General features: G+C 38.1%; 1 protein-coding gene and 1 long non-coding RNA gene across 11 annotated transcripts in view; one reads left to right on the top strand and one right to left on the bottom strand.

Moving 5' to 3' along the window:
* LOC143033486 (protein FAM135A) overlaps positions 1–22021 on the top strand; it is a 1114982-nt gene that overhangs the window by 1020687 nt on the left and 72274 nt on the right. The gene's annotated exons all lie outside the window — the stretch shown is intronic.
* LOC143033491 (uncharacterized) overlaps positions 1–22021 on the bottom strand; it is a 118508-nt gene that overhangs the window by 65498 nt on the left and 30989 nt on the right. The window lies entirely within an intron of this gene.

A 22021-nucleotide genomic window follows, 5' to 3' on the forward strand; every position in this document is an offset into this window, starting at 1 on the left:
TGATAATGGAAGAGAAGGCAGTAAGGGGAAGATGGGCAGAATATTTTAGGGAGTTGCTAAATGTGAAGGAGGATAGGGAAGGAAAGATAGCTGCAGTGGGAAATGCGAAGAAAATGACCGTGATGAGTGAGGAGAATGGAGGAGAAATAAGGAAGGATGAGGTGAAGGCAGTTGTTAAGATGATGAAAGCAGGTAAGGCACCTGGTCTGGATGGATGCCATGCAGAATGTCTGAAAAAGGGAGGTACAGTGATGGTGGACTGGTTGGTGAGGTTATTTAATGTTTGCTGGAGAGAGGGTAGAGTACCGGAGGACTGGAGGAGTGCCTGTATAGTTCCTCTTTACAAGGGAAAAGGGGACAAGTGTGAATGTAGTAGTTTCAGAGGGATTAGCTTGTTAAGTGTAGTTGGGAAGGCTTATGGGAGGATCTTTATTGAGAGGATTAGGAGAGGAACAGAAGGAGTAATTGGTGAGGAACAGTGTGGATTTAGGACAGGTAGAGGTTGTGTAGATCAGATCTTTGTGGTAAGACAGATATGTGAGAAAGCTATAGGAAAGGGGAAGGATGTTTTTTGGGCTTTTATGGATCTGGAAAAGGCTTATGATAGGGTAGACAGAAAGGCACTGTGGGAGGTTATGCAGATTTATGGGATAGGAGGAAAGCTTTTGGGAGCTGTCAAGAGTTTTTATGAGAGCAGTAGAGCTTGTGTCAGGATTGGAAATGGAGAGAGTGAGTGGTTTGAGGTAAAGGTGGGACTTCGTCAAGGATGCGTTATGTCGCCCTGGCTGTTCAACTTATACATGGATGGGGTGGTGCGAGAGGTGAATGCAAGGGTAGTGGGTCAGGGATTGGAGATGGTTAAAGAAAATGGAGAAAAGTGGGAGGTGAGCCAGCTGTTGTTTGCGGACGACACTGCGCTTGTGGCAGGATCGGAGGAGGGATTGAGGAAGCTGGGAGAGTATGTGATACAAGAAAGCTAAAGATAAATGTGGGTAAAAGTAAGGTGATGAGATGTACAAGGGGTGAAAGTGGCAGTAGACTGGAAGTGAACATTAAGGGAGAGCGACTGGAGGAAGTGGATAGTTTTAGATACTTGGGTGCAAGTGTAGCAGGAAAAGGTGGAGTGAAGGTGGAGGTAGAATGTAGATTGAGAGAAGCGAGTAAATGCCTTGGTGGATTAAAGAGTGTAATGAGGAATAGACATTTAGGAATGGATGCGAAGAGGAGACTGTATGAAGGAGTGATTGTGCCAACAGCACTGTATGGGGCAGAAACGTGGAACATAAGAGAAGAAGAGAGAAGGAGTTAATGTGTTTGAGATGAGGTGTCTGAGAAGTATGGTGGGGGTTACTAGGCTAGATAGAGTGAGAAATGAGGAGGTGAGGAGGAGAACAGGGGTGAAAAAGGAGCTGGGAGATAGGGTTGATGAAAGAATATTAGGATGGTTTGGACACATGGAAAGAATGAGTGAAGAAAGACTAGTAAAAGAGGTATGGAAGGCAGATGTGGAGGGAGTGAACATGAGGGGACGTCCTAGGATGAGGTGAAGGGGGCTTTGGGGAAGAGGGGAATGTCTGTTGAGGAAGGAAGGGAGAGGACGGAAGACAGAGGTGAGTGGAGAATGGTTGTATATGGATCATGTTGTGATTGCATGAGGAGGAATGGGTGGGGGGTGGGGGGTGAGGTAGTATGTGTGAGCAAAATTTGACGCAGCCCGAAGGGATTTCTCCCCATCCTCTCCTTATATGCAAGGGGGGACGGAGAGGGGGGGTCGCCGATTAAATGAAGCGGCCTTGCTGTGGATGTGCTGTCTTGCGACACTGCTTCTGACCCAGGGCGGTTGGCAAGGTGCAGGGATGACCCGTCATCCAGGAGGTGCTCAGATGAGAGGGAGGGTGGGAGGGGTGTGGAGTGTATTTAGGGATGAAATGGGTGGGAGTGTTTTTATGCCTTTCCCTTTTTGGCTACCTCCCTTGAAAGGGGGAAAAAGCCTTGGTATATGTATGTATATGTATGTATGTACAAACTATACAATCCTTCAAAATGCTTAAAACAGCTTGTCTGGCCTTAAGTATCCAGAATCCGTGCATACGAAGGAAATTAAGTGTGGCTTGTAGTCCCATGTGCATAACTTGACAATGAGCAAAGAAAATTAGGATCTTAGTTAAATGATGAAATTTGGACAAGAGAAGGGGATTGACCTCATATTTGAGGTTAACGTTCTTGTCAATTCTGCCCTTGGACCTAATCAAACCATTCTTATCCAAGAACAAATTCATTTGACTTACCAAAGGAGGTACGTCATTAGTGTTGGAATTCTGCAAATAAGCCAATTCAGCAGGAAAGGAATCCCTTTGCATAATACTCATCAAATAATTAGATGCTGCCTTAACAGGGTCAGCATTAGACTTCTTGAACAGAAAGACATCCTTAAAAATCAAAGAAGTGTGATGAAGAAGTTTACTATAGGAAGAAAACTTAGAGATATCTATTAGAGGAGGAGTGTCAACTTGTACAACAGCCGCATTGACAATGTCTCCCTTGAAACAGGAGGGAATACATCCCAAGTGACCCTTTGGCCAAGTATGAGGAGGCAACAACAACCATTCAGGTCCATAAACCCACCAATTAAATTTTTCCTTGAACACCTTAGCACTACAAGGTTTAGTTAGGAAATCAGCCATATTATGTTCAGAAGGAACATAGGTAAAAGAAATGGGTGTGAACTTGGCCTTGAAAATTTCCAAAAGATTGGAAATTTCCTTCAATCTATTATTGACAAATATATTTTTCTTAGGAGCCTTGTTGGTCAAGATCCAAGAAAGGGCAACTTGACTATCAACAAAAAGAACCACTGATTCAACCAGTGGGGCAGACACCAGTCCTTCCTCAAAAATAGTGTTGAGGCATTTCAAAGATAAAAAAGTTGCCATAAGCTCCAAAGACGGTAAAGTTCTCTGTTTAATAGGAGCCACCTTGACTTTGGCAAATAGAAGAGAGGTATTGTACTCCTTTAATTCTCTTCCTTCTTGCCCTACATATATGGCACAACCATAGGCTTCCTTGGAAGCATCAGCAAATACAAACAATTTAATGGGAAATTCTGTACAAAAGGTTTTCCTTTTCACATAACTTGTTCCATCTAACAAGTAACTCTCTATTCAATTTCCAATCCCAATCCACCATCTTTTGGCACATCTCTAATAAGGATTTTTCCATGCAAGAGCACAGGAGAGAAAAACCCTAAAGGATCAAATACAGAAGACAAGGAAGACAAAACTTGTCTTTTGGTCGAGGCATTCTTGTCAAGGGAAACATCCTTGATTCTCAAAGTATCATGATCCTTATCATAAATATAACCCAAGACTTTAACCTCCTCTTTATTGCAAACTACTTCTTGATCAAGAACAGAAAGAACAGAAATTGAATTGCATGTCCACTCACTGAGAGGTAAACCTCCATTGAGCATGATTTCATTAATCTTCTCGACCATTGCAGGGAGGGAACAAAGCTCATTGGTTGTGTAGACCAAATTGTCTACAAAAAATTTATCTTTGATTAAGGAGGCAGTTAGAGAGTCAGGCTGCAAAGAAAGATGGTTTTGGATAATGAAATTTAGAATGAAAGGAGAGCAAATGAAGCCAAAAATGATAGTACCTGAAAGGTATATACTGGTCGTTAATTTTCCTGAAGAAACAGAACCTGTTACGATCAGCCTCATCCTTCAAACAGATCTGCAAGAAGGCTTTCATAACATCAGCCAAAACGACATGATTATTGGTCCTGAAATACAACAAGAGAGAGAGAAGGTTGTTCATCAAGTCAACTCCCAGGAATGCAGCTTCATTTAAGGAAAGAGCTTTTCCTACTTTGAGAGAACAATTGAAAACAGGCCTTATTCTAGAAGTGGAAAGATCATCATCCTTCAACACATGTCTATGGGGTATAAAGATTTGTCCAGGGACTCTTTTAGTTACTGGCTCAATAATACCCAAGGCCTCTTGCTGGTCAAACACAGCTTCATAATCCTCTCTAAGCCCCTTTTGCTCAAGTTTGTCATAAACCCTTTGAGCTACAGCTAGAGATATCTTAAGGTTAGAGGGAACAAGATCCACCAAATCCTTTTTCCACGGGATCTTCACATAGTAATGTCCATTCTTGAAGGAAATGGACTGTTTAAATTCATCAATGTGTAAATTATTAATATCCGGGGTCTGTTCCTCTTTAATACCAACGGACTCTAAAGAATAGAAATTGTCAAGATCATACTCAACATTAGAACTAATAAAAACTTCCTGCAAAGGATCAAATTGAGAACTTACAGGTTCTAAACAGAAGTTGACAAGAAACTTTTCTTTGCCTAACCTTTTGGGAGGAAAATATTTAACAGTCTTATAAGACTGAGTAAGGGAAGTGCCTTTCTCAGTTTTCTTTAGATAAACTCCATTGGTCTTGAAAGAAGAATTATAGAAAACAAGTGAATCTCCATGATATTCCTCTAAGCAATTATAAGAATCCACTCCAAGGTCAGATTCTGGTTTTATCCTCAAAGGCCTCTCCTTGCATTTGAAACTATCAACGTCTTGGATTTCATTAGAGGGCATTTCAGGAATCCCTCTTATCATTCTCTTTAAGTAGAAAGACTTCTCACTAGGAGGGATATATTGAGCCCCAGTCCCGTATGGAATGTAACCATCAGCAAGTTTGATAACCTTGCATGATGGGCTACCATACAAGGGGGCACTTTCAATTGAAATGTTTGATAAGTTTTGAAGAATGTCATTACCAATGATCCCTAAAACGTTCAGTTGGTCTCCCTTCACTTTTGGAAAACGTGGCAAGACAAAAAATTGGTGATTATTCATACTAAGTAGTACAGAAGATAAGGAAGGAATTTGTAAGGACAAGTTGAATCCTTCAATGGCAAAGAACAAACTAAACAAATTCATCCCTGAAGGGAGTTTTAAGTTAGCAGTGTAGTTAAAACCTCTTTTATTCATTAGAGGTAAACCAAAGGAAGAAACTAACTTGTCCATAGGAGGACTTAAACAAGGTCCAACTTTGTCCTCTACAAATTCCTTATTAATGATAGAAAACTGGGCTCCAGTGTCCAACAAAAAGAGACATTGGGCAGTTCTCTTTCCTCTGCTAATAGGAAGGGAGACCAAAGGAACAATGGAATCTGTTGAATTATGAAAATTAAACACTTTCCCTTCAGAAAGTGGTGTCTTATAAGCCATAGGACACATAGCTCCATGATGCTCAGGTTTGTTACAAACAAAACATTTGTAAGGCAGAGCAGCCCTTAACCCAGGGCATTCCAAAGAACCATGTCCATGATTTAGGCATCTATTGCACAGTCCTAACTGAGCTGCTCTAGCTTTCCTGTGCTCAAGGGATTTATATGAAGTACACTTCGAACTAGCATGGTCGGAAGCGGGGCAAAATTTACATCTACTAATAGACTTCTTAATGGGATTAGAATTGACCTTAAAGGAGCCATCAACTCCCTTACTGGAATCAACTGGTTTTTTCAAGGAAATTTCCTTGAAAGCAAGGGAGTTGTTAGTAAGGCTTCATTTGGGTTTGACACCAAGATCATCTGATCCCATTTTAAGTCTAACCAAAACTGACTGGTAAACTTCCTTGATTTGGTTAAAATTGGGGTAATTAGAATTAATCACCCGAGACAATTCAATTAGAAAAAAATTAGGCAAATTAATTAAGATTAATTTACTTATCAAGAGGAGGCCCTCGCTTCCTGGCCTAGTAAAATCTACCCCAATTCCCTTAAGGTCTTGTAACTTGGAATCTACAGACCTAATGTAACTTTCAAGGTCTCTCAAGAGTGAGACCTCCGGTGCATTAATAATGGAAATCAACACCTTATCAAGAATTTCTTCCTTGTTGAAATACAACTCATCAAGAAGAAGGAAAGAGTCAAAACTTGAATCATCCACTGGTAAATTCTCTACTAAATGGAAAGCCTCCCCTCTGAGGTATCCCTTCAAATAAATTAACTTCTGACTATTAGTCAGATTGGGGATACCAGCTAAGGCATTCAGAAAACCATTTTTAAAGTTTAAATAAGCAAAAGGATTGCTGGAATTGTTCTCGAAATGTTGAAGAACAATAGGAGGAAGAGGAAGTTTTACAGAATTATCAGTGGACTTGTTTAGTTTTTCACCTATTTGAGATTCAAAAACTCCCCTTAACTCTTGTCTCCGTTCCTTATAAGGAGACAATTCGAGAAGAACGGACTGGCGGTAAGCTCTGGGTTTCTCCATATCCTCGTCCTTTTCTTCTTCGGGGAGCAATTAATTAATTTCCTCGTCCAAATCTTGTATTTTTGAGAGGAAATTCTCAATCTGAATTAACATATCGTCAAGGACGGAAATAGATAAAGAATCAGATTTAGCATTAAGAGCTTTAAAGTCCTTAGAGATAAGTCCCTTTTTATGAGCTCTCTGTCTTCGGAGTTTTTGCAAAACTTCCGAATCGGACAATGTCTTATCGTGGCTAGCCATAACGATGCCAACCCAAACAATTCGTCACAAATACACAAGCAACATAGTTGTGCCGAAAACCGTCTTATGGACTAAGCACAACGAAGATAGAAATTAAGTAAAAATAATTTTTATTTAAATGCTAGCTTAAATTGGATAAAGGCAACAGATCAAAAGAAACCACAACAAAATAATAGAGGCCACCAAGAACAGAGAACTATTCGGAAATTTCCAAATGTTCACGAGAAAAACAAGGTACCAAAGCCGGCAAATTTCCCCAAAGTTAACAAGATCCTCTAATGAGGAAATTAATAAAACCAAACAAACTCGGTATAAAGAACAGGAAACCGGACTTTGTACCCACACACTATCGTAACCTTAATAAAAAACGCTTACATAGCGGCTTACGACACAAAGGGGTAATAAGTTAAAGTCGAAATCGACTACTAAAGTTAAATTTAAATATTTACATAAATTCTAAAATTCTGAGAATTCTGATTAGTTAGAGAAAACTTCTAGTATGTTGCAATTAATTGATTCCAAACTGCGAACGTTAGAAAACTTACCTGGTTGAGTTCTCTAACTCATCGTCGGAACTAAAGTATTCTTGAGGCTTCGATGTAATTTCAGAAATCCCTTGCCGAGGTTTATTTGTCCTTCTGGTACCAGAGTTGAAGCTTGTCTGGCGTTCAGTTGACTAAACTTAGTCTCGTTCGGCTGGAATTCTTACGAGCTCATAAAACGGCTTCGAAGCCACGGGACAACTAATACTTTAAGTAAGTTCTCAAAGTTCCCGATTTGTTAATCAAAATTACAATATAGGCTTAAATAAATAATAAAGAGGGAGGGGAGTTTAATAAGCTATTAATTAAAATTACGATAGTGTGGTATGAAGTTACAGGAAAGGTTCCCGATTCGAAATTAAACAAGCTTTCAGGAAATTGCCGTAGCTCAAGGTAAACAATGCCATTCCCGTAACAACAATTACCACACTAGGAACAGCATGCTTCTCTTTAATACCATAGATTACAATTCATCTTTTTTTTATCCACTGTGTCCCTGGCCAAATTACCTTTCTCTTTAATTACTTGGATTACTGTTTCCTTAGCATTTTCCTTGACTTGTTGCTCCACTTTTTCTTTAAAAGATAATTTTTGACTTTCCTGTTCTACTTTCCACTGTTTATTTCTTGGAAGCCATTTTCTTTGATCTCTTCTTCCACTTTCTCGGTCACTGCCTGCATTTGATCCTTCATCTCTTTCTTTAATGTCTCGTCCCTATTCATATCTTCTTTTTTCAATCTTTCATTTTCTCCCTTGATCCTATTTAGTTCCTTTTTAATATCATCTATTTCCCAGTTATTTTCTTCACTGGCCCTTCTTAATCGGGCTACCTCTTTGTATATAATTTTACATTCACTTTTGAGTTTGATTATTTCATCTAACAAGTCGTTGATTTCCCTATTTCTCATTATATTTTTAAACCTGGGTTCTCTTTCCATTTCTATCCCTCTACACATAATTCCACTCTGTCAAAACCAGAAAATAATTTTTTTTAAGCCTTTAGTATGTCTTCGGTGTTTTGTTCAGACATGTCCTTTTTGGAATTACCCCAAACGGTGATTTGACCCTACTTACGTCTAGGCATCTTTTTGTTGGTTCTTTGTCCCTTGGATTTCTGTTGTTTCCTTTCATTTTTTTTTTCTACATAACTGACCATGAAAAAAATAAAGATACAAAGACGGTTACATTATTGGTCACTTGTAGTATATTTCTCCCTTCTCATTTTTGTAAACAACTAGGTAGGGTTGGTTCCAAATATATCATCGGCGAAACACTGCTTACCGGTTCAGAGCTTGTTTTTCCACATGTCTTACTTCAACCACTGCTGGAGTGTGAAATAACTTGGATGAAAATATAATCAAAACCAGTACTATAAAAGAATTTAAGGTAAAGTTTGATACAAAAGAGGAAAAGAGAGTATAGTTCCAACTCTACACACCAAATTAGGTAAGATAACTAGGTAAATACATATATGCACACGACAAGTAATTCAGTGATTTGAGTTTGAGTCCCACCCAGGCAGGGCTAAAAATTTCAGTATTGTTGCACTGTGAGTCAGCACTACAAGTCTGGTGGGCAAAGAGTTGTGTGTGTGTGTGTGTGCATAAGGTCACAGCATTGCCCATGGATCAGACCATATATGAATTCTGAGGTCTCATTCAGGAGGGTAATAGCTATCAATCATGAGTCCTACACATGACCTAAGACCATGTTGAATCATACATACACTTTTGTGTACATGGTGGGGAGGGGTAACAACACTACTCAGGGTCACTGTATTTACCTAGTTGTATTTTACAGGAAGGGGAGCTATGCTCGTGGTGTCCCGTCTTCATATCTCATTTTATCTAAACTATTTTTAGATTTATGTATTGTTTTTGCACACACCACTTTCTCATCTAACTTGTTCCAACTGTCTATTACTCTGTGAGGAAAGCTGTTCTTTTTCAGATCTCTTCTATAGCTGTCTTTCTTGATTTTCTTTCCGTGTCCTCTTGTATTTCTATCATCCCATTTTATCAGATTCTCTCTATCAATAATTTCTATGCCTTTCATGATTCTGTAAATAGCTATCAAATCTCCTCTCTCTCTTCTTTGCTCTAGTGTCTGTAGTTCAAGTTTTGCTAGTCTCTCTTCATATGATAGTTTTGAGAGTGTTGGTGCCAATGTTGTAATTGCTCTTTGTATTCTTTCAAGTTTTTTTATACATTTTTTTGTACTTGGTGACCATATCGTTGCTGCATATTCCAATCTTGGTCTTATCAGTGTGATTAGAATTTTCTTCACCATTTCTTCATCCAGGTATGTAAATGCAACTTTGATTGTTCTTATTGAATTATAAGTTTCTCCAAAAATCTTATTTATATGTTTCTCAGGTGACATATTATTCATAACAATGACTCCCAGGTCCTTCTCATTTTCTACTTTTTTTTATTCCTTCTTCTCCCAATTTATATGCTCCTGTTATTCTGTTTTTGCTTTTTCCAAATTCCATTATACTACACTTTTTAGTATTGAACTCCATCTCCCACTTCCTACTCCATTCCTGTACTTTATTTAGATCACTCTGTAGTGACTCACAATCTTCTTCCGTGTTCACTTTTTTCAACAGTTTTGCATCATCTGCAAAGAAGCTCATATAACTTTCAATTCCATCATCCATATCATTAATATATATAGCAAACATTATTGGGGCCAGAACTGTTCCTTGTGGAACACCGCTTATTACTTCATCCCACTTTGAGTAGAAGCATAGAATTGCTGATTCCAATTTTGCTAAGGAATCATGGAAGGCAAATAGATTTTTCATCTCCACCATCACCTAGGATAGGAAACAAAAGGTCAAAAGCTATCTCTGTTTACATTACAAAATCCTTTTTTTTTTTTTTTTTTTGGGGGGGGGGGGAATTTATCAGGATTGTACTGAAGTCAAAACAAAAGAAAAGGTTAGATTTCAAGATTAAAGCAACTAAAAAGGAGGTAAGTGAATTCCCAATTGAGTTTAAATGATTGTGGGAGGATAACTTTTTTACCATGAGTCAAATTTTCATGACCTAGAGCAAAAGCTTGAACAAGAAAAATGCAAGCCTGGCTCAGAAAGCAGAACTAAAAAAGGAAAATAAGACTAAATGAGTAAATTAGTTTTCTCAATACCATAAAAAAAAAACAAGAAAGGCCAAGACAAAATAAAATGAGGATAAAATCAGTGAACTGCTGAAGGTACAAGAAAGCTGGTTACCTTATGAACAGGGGGATACAATAAACTTTAACAAGATCATGGAACAGCAGAGAAGAGAAAATATTACAAGTTAGAGCTCCAAAACTCAGCACCCTCAGGACCAGCGCCAAGCTGAGTAATAGAATTTTCTATCAGAAAATTAGTTCTTCCATTTCTTGTCACTTCCACCAGTAGGTGTTTCTTGATGTTTGGGAGCCATAATAGCAATAACAGGGTTAAAGAGGTACTGTAGATACAGGAAATAATAGTGGACTCCACACCACAGTACTATCACAACAAACCACTACACTTAAACTGGTGGCAGGAAATAATCATGGCAGTGCCAAGCAGCTGTACCAGGAGCTACAATACCATGTTTTGGGGGTTATGCCAGGTTTTAGAAGACACATAATTATAGCCAAGTTTTAGGTGTTGCTGGGTCTTAGATTGCCAAGTTTGAGAGCTTAGACCTGTAGTTTAGAAAAAGGAATGGTGAAGGTTATAAAAAAAAAGGCAATTTCTTGTCAGAGGTGTAGTTGATACAACTGTAATGTATCATATTTTTTGGCAAGCAAGAAGACCAAATTACTTCATGGAAGGTATGCCATGAACATGAGATGCAAAAGGCTAGGGAAATCACCTCTATGATTATGAGAAATGACTCAGATGTAATTGATCAGATTGATAACATGTTTAGGGTAGGTCAGTGCAAGAGAAATGAAAAAGTTATCAAAAGTAGATGGACTAAACATCTGGAAGAAAACAATATACTGAATCCAAAATAATTTGGCTTTAGACAAGGAAGATCATGGGCCACAAACTTGATTTGTTTTCATTCAAGGTTAGATATAATGCAAGAAAGGAACGGATGGGCAGATTGTGCTTTCCTGGATTTTCCAAAGGCATTTGATAAAAGTACCACACAAAAAGCTATTAGGAGAACTCAAAAAAGGAGGTGCACAAGGAGAACTATTGAAATGGATGGAAGATTTCTTGCATGGGAGAAAAGTGAGGGTGGTACTTAGAGAAAAAACTCGACCTGGGAAGAAATGATAAGTGGAGTCCCACAAGGTTCTGTAGTAGCTCCAATAATGTTTGCTATATATATAAATAACATCGATGAAGGTATGGAATGTTGTATAAACTTCTTTACAGATGATGCAAAACTACTAACGAAAGTACAGAAAAAGACTGTGAATCACTACAGAAAGACCTGGACAAAGTCTGGGAATGGAGCCAAAAATGGGAAGTGAACTTCAACATTAAGAATTGTAGTACTGTATAATGAAGTTTGGAAAAAAGTAAAAAAAAAAAAAAAGAACATCAGGAAAATATAAAATTGGTACAAAGGAAGTAAAAAAAGTTTGCTCTGAAAAGGACCAAGGAGTAATTAACAAAGACATGGGTCCAGACAACCATATAAACAAAATAGTTGGAGAAACCTACCATTTACTAAGATCAATAAAGGTGGCTTTTAATTACTTGGATGAAGTAATGGTAAAAAAAATATTAGTCACACTGATAAGACCAAGATTGGAGTATGCTGCGACACTATGGACACCCAGCACAAAAAAGAATATAAAGAAATTAGAAAGAATCCAAAGAGCATTGACAAAGATGGCACTAACACTTTCAAAATTGACATATGAACAAAGATTGTCTTAACTGGAACTACCAACCCTGTAACAAAGAAGAGAAAGAGGAGATTTACTAGCCATTTACAGAATCATGAAAGGCATGGAAGTCCTTGACAGAAAAGACTTATTAAAGTGGGATAAAAGACAAACAAAACATAATAAGAAACTCAAAAAAGATAGTTATAGAAGAGATCTAAAAAAAAAAAAAAAAAAAATCCACACAAAGTAGTGGATGTCTGGAACAAATTGGATGAAACAAGTGTGTGCAGAAACCATATGAGAATTTAAGAACAAACTAGATGCTGAGAGATACAAAGACGGGTCACTACAAGCATAGCTTCCCTTCCCATATAATACAATTGGTAAATACATCTAATGAAAATAAGTTTTAAATTGGAAGCCAGAGCAAAAGAAGTAATCAACAAGTCTTGGAAGGTAGCACAAGAGGGTTTAGAAATATTTGGACTAGGAAAGATACAACGTTTAGAGGAAGCCACAAATAAAATAAGGACTGAAGATTTTTTTTTTTTTTTTCTTAATCAGATTGTGAGGGAATAGTTTTGAAAAAGACAGAAGAGATATCTTGCACAGGAAACACTACAAGGAAGAAGCCTATGCTCATGTAGATGGTTTACTATCAGCCAGGTTGAAGATAAATGATTACTTGAGGATAAATGAATTTGATATTTTGTGCTTAGTAGAGACCTCATTCTCAAAAAATGTTGATATACAGTTAGGGAGTAATAGATACACCACCTGGAGAAGAGACAGAGAATACAAAATGAGTGGAGGGGTAATGGTTCTTGTGAAAAAATACATGAAAATGAAAGAAAAATATCCACCTAAAAATTAGAATTAAAGGGAATGGAAGAGACTTCATATAACCCCCACCTCTAGACAAGAGCTTGGAATGAAGCTGAATATCAAGAAATGTTGTAGGACACAACTCTCCTAGAGAAAACTATTGAACAAAATAACACTATCATCCTTATTGGATATTTTAATCACTGTGAGGTTAACTGAGAGGAGTTGGAAGCAAATAACAATGCAGACTCCTGGGGAAACACTCTGTTGAATATAGCAATGGAGAAACAGTGATCCATTGGGTAAAGGAAATTACTCAGGTAAGATGAGATAAATTTTCCATGAAATTACATCTGTTAGGTACCAAAGAGCCACACATCTTTAGCTCTTTAAACTATCTTTGCCCCATAGGAAAAAGTGACCATGTTACAATTGAATTTCAATTGGTGTTTGAAGAAACTGAACTAAGGAATGAACCACACAGGCAATATAACTCAATTTTGGGATGGCTGACTTGTTGATGTTAAAGAAATTCTTTGAAGGAGGAGACTGGGAGAAATTCATGACTACCACTGTAATAATGAAGAAATAGGGAAGCTTTACATTTAGCACTTGAGAGTGAAAAAACATGACAAAGATTAGTGGAAGGAAGAAACAGAAACAAGACTGGTTAAACTGGTATAAGATAGCCCCCCCCAAAAAAAAACAAAAAATAAAAAAAAAACAGGGACATGGCTTGAGCTAAATGGAGAAAGAGAATAAGCAATAAAACAAAGGAAGTTTACAAGCTAATGACTTTACAAGGATAACGTAAGAGAAGGAATATAATTTTGAGTGGGGTGTTGTAGATAAATGCAAAGATGAACCAAACCTGTTTTACAGGTTTATCAGTGGTAAATTGAGACACAAGGAAGTAATCAAAAAGAGCGTAGGGAATGCTTACTGAGATGATACATGCTTACATCCCCTCTAAGGACAGATGCCCCCCTCAAATCAGGCTCACCCAAAATGGCTTGACAAAGAAACTGAAAAAAGTAGTGCCAAAAAGAGACAGAGTTATAAGAAATACATGTGTTCTGGTGCACCTAACGACTATCAAAGTTAAGTGATAATACAGAGGGATTTAAAAAAGATGATAAAAAAAAGGAAGTGACAATACAAAATGAATATCACTGATAAATCCAAAGAGAATCCCAAATAATTATATATATTAGAGATAAAAATGTTATTAGGAATCACAGTGGCCCACCATTATCTACTGACAGTCAAGAGAGTGCTACGAATCAGATGGAACAACACTGATCTGGCACACCACCCACACCCTGTCTATTTAGGTGTTACTCTCGACAGGACTCCTCTTACAAAGAGCATATCAACAAGTTGATTGGAAAAATCTCAAGTAGAAACAACCTCCTCAGCAAACTTGCCACCACCAGCTGGGGAACAGACCCAAATACCCTGCAACAAACAGCTTTGGCACTGTGTTATTCCACCGCAGAATATTGCACACCAGTATGGGCCAGGTCATGCCATGCATACAAAATAGATCCAGAGCTGAATAGGTCATGTCGAATAATTACAGGTACCCTAAAACCAATGCCCCTACATACTATCTACAGACTGGCAGGGATTCCACCACCCCACATTCGGTGCGAAATAATTACCAAGATAGAAAAATATAAACAACAAAATGATCCCAGGCATCCACTATACGGTCACCTTCAGGTTGGACAGAGACTGAAGTCCCACCAAAGCTTCATGACAGTGGAGGGACTGGATCCAACCCAAGCTGTGGCCCATAGACTAGAATGTTGGCAGAAATATGACAATCTGGGCCATAACGAGGCCATACCATGCCCAAACGAGACCTTGCCCCCAGGAGCAAACCTAACCAGGAAGGACTGGGTTACCTTAAACAGAGGAAGAGCCAAGGTGGGCAAACGAGAGAAAATCAACACAAGTAAGGATACACCAATAGCCCCCAATGTCCCTGTGGCGAAGTACAGACGATGGTCCACTTCCTCCGGGAATGTCCATTAAGTCCCCATTGCTCCGACCAAGACCTTAGGGAAGCAAATGAAACTGCCCTTATGTGGACACTGTTCTGGTGCGACAAGATATGATGATGAGTCAATTTGAATATTCAAATGAAGGAATGTGTGATATTAAAAACAACTCCTGTACTTTAGCTCATTATTCATAAACAAAACACCTCAGAGTCAACTTCTAACTGAAGCCTATGATAAGTCTAGAGGAAACACACTCACTACTATAAATATACATACATATACCAAAGGCTTTTTCCCCCTACACAGGGGGTAGCCAAAAAAGAAAAAGGCATAGAAACCACTCCCACCCATTCCATTTCCTATATATTCCACTCCCCTCCACCCTCCTCCCTCCCTCTTGTCTTGGCACCTCCTGGATGATGGGTCATCCCTGCATCCTGTCCACTCCCCTGGGTCAGAAACAGTGTCCCAAGACAAAGCACATCCACAGCAAGGCCGCTTCATAAATTCGGCAACCCCCCCCCCCCTCTCCATCCCCCCATGCAGAAAGGGAGAAGACGGGGAGAAATCCCTTCGGGCTGCGTCAATTTTTTTTCTCATACATACTTCCTCACCCCCCATCCCCCACCCACTCCCCCTCATGCATCACAGCATCATCTATACACAACCCTTCTCCATTCACCCCTATCTTCTGTCCTCTCCCGTCCTTCCTCCACAGACATTCCTCTCTTTTGTAATGCCCCTTTCACCCCATCCATCCATCTCATCCTAGGACACCCCCTCAAATTCACTCCTTCCACCTCTGCCTTCCACACCTCTTTTACTAATCTTTCCTCACTCATTCTTTCCATGTGTCCAAACCATCCTAATACTCTTTAATAAAGGAAATTAAAAATGAGATTGTTGTTACATTAGAAATTATTTGCAAAAAAAAATCAATCATATCCAGAGGTGTCCCAAGAGAATGGAAGTTGGCTAACATTACCCCCATATATAAAAAGGGTGACAATAAAAAGCCAGTGAACTACAGGCCTAGAAGCTTAACCTCAATTCTAGGAAAAATTATGGAAACTATCATCAGAGATGCTATCAAACACCACTTAGAAAGTAAATGTCTAATAAATGATAGCCAGCACGGATTCAGATGGAAACATTCTTGCATGAATAACCTACTTGATTTCTGCAACACAGTCATCTCAAATTATGACAAGAGAAACAATATAGATTTAATATATCTGGACTTTGTAAATGCTTCTGATACTGTCCCACATGAAAAACTACTTGCTAAATTAGCTTCACACGCAATTAGTGGTAGCCTATTAAGCTGGACTAGTTGTTGGTTAAATGATCACAGAGAGTTGTTCTAAATAGCAAAACTTCTAGATGGAAAAATTTTATGAGTGGAGTTCCTCAGAGTTCCGCTCTTGGGCCACTTCTCTTCATAGTATTTATAAATGATATAGACCATGAACTGAAACGTATTGTTTCCAAATTTGCTGATGATGCAAAACTGTGAGGAATGGTAAATGATCATGTAAACCAATTATATATTCAAGAAGATTTAGATAAACCATAGCAATGGTCGTCTGAAAAGTGGCTAATGAAGTTTAACCAATTAAATATAAGGTTATGCACATAGGTAAAATTAACTAAGTATGATTACAAGTTATTTGGAAATTCAATAACAAAAGTGGATGGTGAAAAGGATTATAGTATAATTATCAGTAATGATCTCAAATCATTTAACCCCTTCCATACGGTGCCGCATACGTAGGCGTCATGAGGAGCAAGTGGATACGCGAGGCTGCCATATCGGCGTCTTGATTATATTTATTGTAGTTGCCCCTCCGTAATGACATACAGTCGTACCTCGGTACTCGACCGCCTCTATACTCGACCAAATCGGACCTCGAACAGATTTTCGGTACTCGACTAGCTCGAACAGCGGGTAAGCGTCAGTTCGACTCAGACCGCCAGCGGAGTAAGACGTACGCAGTTTGTTCGAGTATTTCTTCCCAGATTTAAACTTTTTCGTGTTGCTCTAGCCCTTAATAATGGGTCCAAAGAAAGACAGTGATAAGGGGAAAATTGGTTTCGGTGTTCGAACAAATCGGTGCTCGACCACCACCTCAGAACGGATTATGGTCGAGTATCGAGGTACGACTGTACTCTCTAAACTGTCTGTAATCACATTTTCTATGGTTATCAAAATTCACGAGTGAAAGAGAGAACGATCAATATAAGCGGTGACTATATTTTATGATGTGAGTATTATTACGACACATATGGCTGGCATCGGCTGCTACCCGCGAGATTTAAGGCCCGTACTGAAGAGGTTAAGCAGTATATTTCTGCCTCTGAGAAAGCATATAAGATTCTAGGGCTGATTGTGTGATCTATTGATTTTAAAAGTCCATCTGTCATTAACAAACTATATAAATTGTTAGTTCATCCACATTTGGAATATGCTGTATCCACATGGTCTTTCTCGCTAGGTGCCAGGTAGTTGATTTCAACTGTCAGTTGTTGCATTTCTTGAGCAATAATTCATCCACCAGTGGCCTGCTGAAGCTATCCTGGCTTCTTCAAGACTGAAAATTAGTGTCATCTGAAGCTCACTCCCTTTTGGTTACAGGTTTGTAGCCACCAAACCCAAGTAAAAGCAATGGTAGGAACAAGCTGCCGCACCTCTTCACGGTTCACAGTCTCTTGTCCAAGTGGGTGGTACCCTTGGGCTGCTGTATGGTCACTGAATCTTATTAAAGACATTGACAGATTGGAAAAAGTTCAATGGCAATCCATAAAACTGATTCCAAATATCAGAAATAAATCATACGAAAATTGACTAAAATATATGAATCTATTTTCCTTAAAAAAAAGCATAGACTTAGGGACAATTTGATACAGGTTTTCAAAATTTTAAAAGAAATTGACATAAAAAACTGTGAAATTTACACAATGCAAATCAGATGAAATAAATGGTCTCAAACTGTCAGGAAGTAGATTTAATTTGGAAGTGGGTAGAAACAACTTAGCCAACCATGTAGTAAATTAATGGAATAAACTTCCCGCAGAGGCAGTGCAATGTAGTACAGTTTGAACATTTATGATTCATTTAGATAAACACCTAAGCAATATGCTGTAATGCTTGCTATTTATCATATTTTATTTATTAATTTATTATTCTTTATCTCTTTATTATTATCTGTTTGTTTATTATTTATCATTATCTACATATTTAATTATCATTTGTTTATTAATCTTTTTTTTTCTGCATTCAACCTAGGTATGGACCAAAAAGGTCTCCTGTTGGCATGCTCCCCCTTTGTAATCCTTTGTAAACTAACAATATTCACATTACTATTGTATGTATATTAAAAACAAGGTATAGTATCACAAGATTGTAAAATGGCTATGGTACTAATTCACAAAGGTGTAAGAGGACACACCAGAACTGTAGTGAAATTATGTAAAAGGATTGTAAAAGAACAATGGATCAAATATCTTTAAGAGATGAACATTATGGCAATCAGTTTGGGTTCAAATCTGGAAGGTAATTGTGTCAACAGTGGTTAATGTAGTACAAGAAAATGTTACAAGTGGAGTTCCTCAGGGTTCTGTTCTTGGGCCACTTCTATTCATAGTATATATAAATGATATAGACCATGGACTAAAAACTACTGTTTCCAAATTTGCTGATGATACAAAACTGTGCGGAGTTGCAAATGATCACTCAAACCAATTACATATTCAAGAAGATTTAGATAAATTACAGCAATGGTCTGAAAAGTGGCTAATGAAATTTAACACAAGTAAATGCAAGGTAATGCACATAGGTAAAAATAACAGTAAGTACGATTACAAGTTATTTGGAAATTCGTTAACAAAAGTGGATAGTGAAAAAGATCTCGGCGTAATTATCAGTAACGACCTCAAATCATCCAAGCAGTGTATTTCACCCTCTGAGATAGCAAATAAGATTCTAGGACTGATTGCGCGATCTTTTGATTTCAAAAGTCCATCACTCATTAACAAGCTATATAAATCGTTAGTTCATCCACATTTGGAATATGCTATTTCCATATGGTCACTGAATCTCATTAAAGACATTGACAGACTGGAAAAAGTACAAGGGCGAGCCACAAAACTGATTCCAAATATAAAAAATAAATCATATGAAAATCGACTAAAACATATGAATCTGTTTTCCCTTAAAAAAGCGTAGACTCAGAGGTGACTTGATACAGGTCTTTAAGATTTTAAAGGGAATTGACAACATCAAAAGTGACAAAATTTTCACATTGAATGAGAATCAGACAAGAAACAATGGTCTCAAACTGTCCGGAAATAGATTCATCTTGGAAGTAGGTAGAAACAACTTTGCCAACCGTGTAGTTAATGAATGGAATAAACTTCCTGCACAGGTAGTGCAATGTAGTTCAGTTCGAAGCTTTAAGAATCATTTAGATAAACACCTAAGCAAGATGCTGTAATGATTATAATTTATTTTATATTATTTGTTTTTGTTTTATTATCATTTGTCTGTCTGATTTTCATTTATTATTAGTTATATGTCAATTTATTATTATTTACTATTTACCTGTTTGTTTATTATTTAACTATACCTATGCATTTATTTATGTATTTTATTTGTTATTTACATTATTATAGTTTTTATTTATTATTTTATTATGATTTTTTTTCTGCATCCGACCTAGATATGGACCAAAAGGTCTCCTGTCGGCATGCTCCGCCTTTGTAATCCTTTGTAAAGAAAGGGAGGGAATGGTGGACTGTGTTGACCTTGAGGAAGCCTTCAATAAAGTACCTCACAATTGTTTTCTGTTGAAATTGGAGCATATTGGAGGACTAAGAAGCAAACTACTCAGATGGATGAAAATGTTTTTGAAAGGGAGATACATGAGGACAATAATAAAAGATGGAGAACAGTGACTGGTGGAGTTCAACATAGTTCAGTGCTAGCACATATAATGTTTCTTATCTGTGTCATTTACATGATCAAGGGTACAACAAGCTGTGCCAATACATTTGCAGATGATGAAAAAAATCATGAAAAGTGTGAAAAACAAAGAGGACTGTATGCTATTGCAAAAAAGACAGGGAGGACTCCCTTTTGGGCTGCATCAAAAAGTCATTCATACACAGAACTTATGCCAGGACCAGTTGCACAATGTGCAGAACAACAGGTGGCTAGCCTGCAGTCCACATGAAGTCCCGCGCTTCATGAACACCAAGTGTCTTAAAACTGTGATTTTGTTTGAGTATGTTTCCAGCAAAGGCCATGTCATGCCGCCCCACATCTTTGAAGAGGGACTCAGACTCACTTCAGATGGCTATATTGAGTTGCTGTCATTGTTGTCAAGCACTGCATGGAGAGGATGGCTGCAGGAAGACCAAATGTGTGGCAGCAGGACTCAACTCTGTCACACCTCTGGAAAAACCCATAAGTGGCTGTCTGAGAACTTCTATGACTTCACCAGTCCCAATATCTGGCTCCCCAGCTCACCTGATTGTAACCCCATGGACTATTATGTGTGGGGCACAGTTGAAAATGATACCAATTGTACCACCTGCAACACCAAGGATGAGCTGATTGCCAGGATCAAACTGGTGTTCAGGTGTCTCTCGTAGGACACCGTGAAGGCCATGTGCTGCAGGTTTAGGTCCCACCTGGAGGCTTTAGTAGAGGCTCAGGAAGGCTTCTTTGAGTGAGCTGTATTTGGCAAAAGATCCTCTAAGAGATGCACTTTGAATTTTGAGAATACATAAATTTTTAGCCAAGATTTAATGTTTTTCTTTCCTTTCTAAAAGTGTCAAATTTATCCCAAACACCCTGTACATTTACCTTCAATTTTCTCCTATTGCATACTTTCCTAAACTCTGTCACCAACTGCTTTAATCCCTCCTCTGACCTTACCACAAGTGCACTGTCATCCACAAACAACTGGTTCACCTCCCATTTCTCTCCACTATCTTTAACCATTTCCAATCCCCTGCCCATTACCCACACATTTGCCTCCGATACTACCTTATCCATGTACACGTTGAATAGCCATGGCGACATAACACAGACCTGACACAGCCCCATCTTTACCTCAAACCACTCACTCTTTTAATTCCCAAACCTATCACAGGCTCTACTACTCTTATAAAAATTCTTGACTGCTCTTAACAACTTTCCCCAAATCCATATCTACAATGCCTCCCACAGTACCTTCCTGTCTACCCTGTCATAAGCCTTCTCGTAATCCTTAAGTCCCTAAAAAATAGTTATCTTTTACCAAAAGCATCTCACAAATATGCTTTACCACAAAAATATGATCCTTTCACACTGTACCTTTCTTGAACCCACACTGTTCCCTAATTATTGCCTCTGTTCCTCTCATAATCCTCTCCATTAAAACCTTCCCACAAGCTTTTTCAACTACACTCAATACACTGGTCCCTCTAAAACTACTACAATCACATTTATCCCCTTTTCCTATGTAAAGCAGAACTATACATGGACTTCTCCAGTCCTCCAGCACTCTCCCCTCCCCTAGACACACATCATCAACCTCACTAGCCAGTCCACTTTTACTGTACCTCCTTTTTTTAGACACTTTGAATGACACTCATTCAACCCAGGTGCTTTACCAGCTCTCATAATAATCAAAGCTCCTTGTACCTGATATTTCCTTATATCTCTTCCATTTTCATTTTCCATCACCATCCTTTATACTACAGTTAGGTTAATACAGTTGGATAAGTACAGACACACAGTTTTCCATATAGATCCACAAATACTTGGAATAGCTTAGAAGGTGATATAGCCCAAACTAGACCAATAAATGAATTCAAATCTAAATATGATAATTGGAAATCAAGGATATAGATTCTGTTGGAACTGTACATGCATTTATGGTTAGGTATGATCAATTGGAGAGTAGGAAATGGGACCCAATGAGAGTTGTTCCATTCCTGTATACTATAATTAGGCAAATACTATTAGGAAAATGCACACATTATTTAGGTATAGGAGGTCTTTAAGAGGTCATAAGTACAAATTAAGAAAGAGTTTATGTCTAAAGGATGCGAAGAAATAGTTTTCCATACAGAAAAAGAAATGAAAGCAGAGAATGAGATAGAGAAGGAAAAAAATGAAAAGTGGCTTATACTATCATAGTTTGATCTCAGGATTAAATTAACTAAATGATTATCTGTCAGAAGAAAAACCATATATAATGGGAATTGTGGAGACAAAATTAAGGGGTCCACTACCACC

Source organism: Oratosquilla oratoria, chromosome 15, assembly GCF_046742065.1.
Source record: "Oratosquilla oratoria isolate Oo_2021 chromosome 15, ASM4674206v1, whole genome shotgun sequence".
In the NCBI taxonomy this organism is placed as follows: Eukaryota; Metazoa; Arthropoda; class Malacostraca; order Stomatopoda; family Squillidae; genus Oratosquilla; species Oratosquilla oratoria.